Source organism: Pinus tabuliformis, chromosome 2_1 (assembly GCF_031772625.1).
Source record: "Pinus tabuliformis cultivar Carrire ecotype Pingquan chromosome 2_1, CPIR1, whole genome shotgun sequence".
Lineage (NCBI taxonomy): Eukaryota > Viridiplantae > Streptophyta > Pinopsida > Pinales > Pinaceae > Pinus > Pinus tabuliformis.
The window spans coordinates 792,529,326-792,534,023 of record NC_142299.1 but is presented as its reverse complement, the minus strand read 5'-3'; positions in this window follow the sequence as shown (position 1 = coordinate 792,534,023).

The following is a 4,698-nucleotide window of genomic DNA, read 5'->3' as shown; positions in this document are numbered from 1 at the left end:
TAGATAGTTGTTGTTGGTGATTATCACACTTGTTTTTGCAGGAGCTACTTATGCATTTAGCACATAGCCATAATGTCTTTTATTGCTCATTATATTATGCAACATTATATATGATGAGAGGGTTTGATATTATGATGGTATTTCAAATTTGATGTGGACACTATTTTGTTGGAGAAGAGAGCATGTTTGTGGTGTTTTTTATTGATGAGATTGTCTTGCTGCTAGAGGTCATATTATAGAGCCAAACTGAATTGAGCAGAAGATCTTAGGATCTAGTTTGAAAATAGATGAAAGGTGGTCCACATAGAGTAGAGGAGCAGTGACTTCATGGATGTGGATCAATTATTGTGAAGTTTCAGTGAAAGAAATGGTTTCTCAATCCAATGGTAGTTGGGTAGTCCAATCAGAGTTGGGTGTGGATCGATTAATCGTGGTGTCTTTCAGCAGATGGTAGTCTGTAGATCCATGGAGAACATAGTCTTCTAAGATAATCAATAGAATCGAGTCTCCAGGCTCATCAGAATCAACTGATTTTATATGAGGTCGAGTCTCCTGACTGATGGGAGTCAACAAATCTATGTAAAAGACATATTTTTCTCAATAGAATATTCAGAGAAACACACCAATAACAAGGATGGCTTTTTTTCCGGTGAAGGGTTTTCCACAAGATATCTTGTGTCTCTTATGTGGATGTGTTTTTTATGTGTTGATTATTGTTACTCTCATGGTTATCTTGTTTTAGCTTCTTATATGGTTATATTCATGAGATAATATAACGTGTTGTTGGTTAATATATGTGATTTAGTAGAGAAGTAAAAAAAAGAAGGAAAAATTTGGTAATAAATCACACTACTAATTCAACCACCCCCCCGCCCCCACCCCCCTCTCCCACCCTCCTCCCCCCCCCCCCCCACCACCCTTCTAGTAGTGCTTAAACATTTTCAAAATTGGTATCAGAGCCATGCTCTTGGTTACAACTTGGTTGCTGGAGAGTAGATCTAGGGTTTGTTGGCATAAATTTGTATTTTATTTTTTCAAAATGGTTGTCCTCACTGTTGCAAATTACAAGCTATGGCACAAAAATGTTAAATCTCAATTTTTTTCTTGAGGATATAACATTTGGAGAGTAGTATGTGAATATTGTGGCAAGGATCCAATTGCAGATGATTTTTTGTAGTAGGATGCACAGGCTATATGCATAATATACAAGAATCTTCATGATGATGATTTGAAGAGGCTAGTAGGTTTGAAACATGCCAAACAAATGTGGGACAAGCTAAAATCCATATTTGGAGATGGTACTAGAAACAATTTTGAAAATGAGAAGAAGAGCAACAAGAAGAATAACAAGAAGAAGGGTGTTGAAAAACATGAATCACAACCACAAGAGTCTCATTATTCTAGCGCACATGATTTAGTGGATGATGATAAGAAATAAAAAAAATCCTGAACCGAAAGTTATAAATATTAATGATTTTATGTTAAGTTATAATTTGGATGATTCATATTTTGATCATGCTGAAGTTCCTAGTGAAGATGAGAATGATATTAAGGTTCCTAAAGATGCTATTTTGAGACTAATAGCTACATGCAAGGACCAAGAAAATTTATTGCAGATCTGTGATGATAAGGAGGCCAAGCCCAAGGAAAATATTGTCAGCTTAAAGATTAAGTTGGCAGAAGCAAAAAAAAGTTGAGGAAGGTATGAGGAAACAATACCAAGGGAAGGAAAATAAGTGTTAGAAATTAGAAGTTGAAGTGGTGTACTTGAGAAAGAATCAAAATATGGAGAAGAACAATGTAGCCTTGGATAATTTTCTTGAGATCCAAAGATCACCATTGGATAAATCTAGTCTTGGATTTCAAAAGGGTGAGTCTAGTTTGCATGTAGAAGAAAATAAAAAAGAAGAACCCAAGGAAACTGGAGTAAACAATATTAGCAACAAAAGTGAGAACCAAGGAAACAAGAAGTAGATCCAATGGCCAAGTAGAAAACAAAACCACCAAAAATAGAAGAACAAGTAGAACCAACAAGAAAGAAGAAAATCTCAAGGTTCATCTACATTCAGAAGGCCTTTTTCTTCTATTGATGATCATGGCAGCTCCATTAGATTTCAAAGGAAGAAAAATCCTTTTATTCCTTTGATGCATGGGATACAATTCTACAACTGTCACAATTTTGGACATGTTGCAACTAATTGTTGGAGCATAACGTATAGATCAAATCAATAGATATTGCAACAATATAAACAACCAAGGAGATTGGACAACACGTATAATTGTGAATTTTATGGTTATTGTTACTCACGTCACCTGTTTGGCCATAAGGCAGTAGATTGCAAGTCTAACCGATGGAGGAGAGGTGCATTTCACACAAGGTTTAGATCTATCATGAGCAATGGGAGATTTGATCCTCTTGGACATGTGGATTGCTATACATACCATAATTTTGGCCATATGGAAAGAGATTGTTTGTTTCCTTGTTAGTCAAACCAAAATTGATAAAAGTAGCGAGAGAAAATAGAACATAGCACAAAACTAGTGAAGGAAGAAAAGAAGCAGATGAAGGATGAAAAGAAGAAGCCAAAGACCATGTGGAGAAAAATGTAGCATCAGCTCTTCAAGTAGTGAAGAGCATCCCCTCCTGCAGTCCATGATTATTTCCTTCATATTTATAGAGGATTGAAAAATTCATGAGAGGTGCACAACCTCAGGGGGAGAATTTGGTCGCTTGATAAGTATGAGATTATTGCAGCAACAATCGATGATTTCCTTTTAGCCTCATGCACATTCATGTCCACAGTATCAACCTGTCTATTGGAGGTATATTGAGATTGGGGGGGATATGCATGGTATGATGTTTGCCTAGATTATTTGACATATTCCTCATTTTTTTCACTTAGTTATTTGCAACATATTTATATGTGTTTAGATGAGTGAGAGTAGTACATTTTTAAACAATATATACATGTTTTTGGTATGTACTGATAGTTGGTTGAAAAGTTTTACAACCATGCATGCAATAAGATACTTGGTACATGATGCATATAGATGACATGAGACATGGACCAGCCATGTATGAGCTAGTATATGATTATCATTATAGCCATATATTTGTTATTGATTCATCGTTTTATGTTGGTTGAGAGTCACGTCGTTAGTGATTTGAGTCATCATGGTGATAGGAAAGTATCATGAGTCTATTTTGCATCCACATGTATGGGATAATGTTGATGTAATAGTCATGATGTATCACGTATTTGAGTCATTGGTCCATAGAGGATGATCATAGCAGTTATGCATTTATTGACATATTCATGTAAATTCTCATGAAGCCATGTAGTTGTATTTTAATATCTTTTAGGTCTATATTATTAAGATGGCTTTCAGCAATATTCACATCGAAATTCATTTGTCAACGTGTTTCGAACCAACACGTGTGGTTCAAATCATTAGGTCTTATAGTCATAATTCATGAGGTCATGTTATGGTCATATGAGCGAATGTATGAAGTCTTATGTTTCTGCTACAACCATGCATTTCATTCTATATGTCATCGGTCATGGTCATTTGGACTGTTGATCCACCTTGTGCTTCTTTCCTTGGGCAAGGAAACAATGTTGTAGCAGAAGTAGTTAATTGCATGTTAGAGTTTCTTTGGAGATGGAAAATGTTTAGGGGGAGCATTATTTTCTCTTGTTTACTTTAGCGATCATTTTTGGCATTATGATTCGCTTGGTGGTGTTCATGGTGTGCCTCATGCTATCATTTTCATTCTTGGGGTTTCTAGCCTCATGTTATAACTAGAGACATTGATGATGCATCCATAGATTGTGTGTGGTCACCTCATGTCAATGTTGATGCATATTAAATGTTGTTTCTCATTGATGCTTGTATGATTGGTTCATGTTGGCATATTACTACTACTGTTAGAGGATGTTTGTTGGACATGCTTCTATGTATGTAGTTTGGTAATATTTGTTGCTTGCTACTACTAATATGGAGAGTATGGTTATTGGTTGATATGCATTACTTTTAATCATGTTGAGATTAATTTCTTCACTATTTGTGCTTAAGTTCTTACTTCCTATTTAGATGGAGTTGTCCCTTCTCCATTGAAGTCAAAGGGGGAGTGATAGAGGATATTGGTCTGGAGTTTGTGTATTGTCTCCATCAATACCAAAGGGGGAGATTGTTGGCATTATGGTGTGCATGGATCCAGCGAATTGATGTTGGCAGTGGCTCATAATGGAATATAGCTCATGTTGGCATTGATGTCAACTCTTGTAATCTAGCTGATGTGTTGATTCCATTCATTGTAGCATGGTTGCAGCTAGTTGAGTTGACATTGAGATGGATTTGTTGGAATTTATATCAACAATATGATGTCACTCATGTTGGTCAAATGTTGGCATTGTTACGGTTGACAGTTGTTGGCACGCTAGTTGAGTTGGCAATCAGTTCTTCATTTAGGTCTTCATGCTTATCTTCATGGATAAGAATTTTTGCAGTGATGATTTGATATCATGATAATTATGATGCTACAAAGGTGCTACATAGGTTTCTCAAAGGTGTTATAGATTGTTCAGATGATTGTTGGAGAGTGGAGAACTTGTTGGCACCCTTGCCAACCTTGTTTGTTGGCCTTCTTGGCCAATCTTGCAGTGACACTTGGGAGACATGTTTGATCCATTTGCA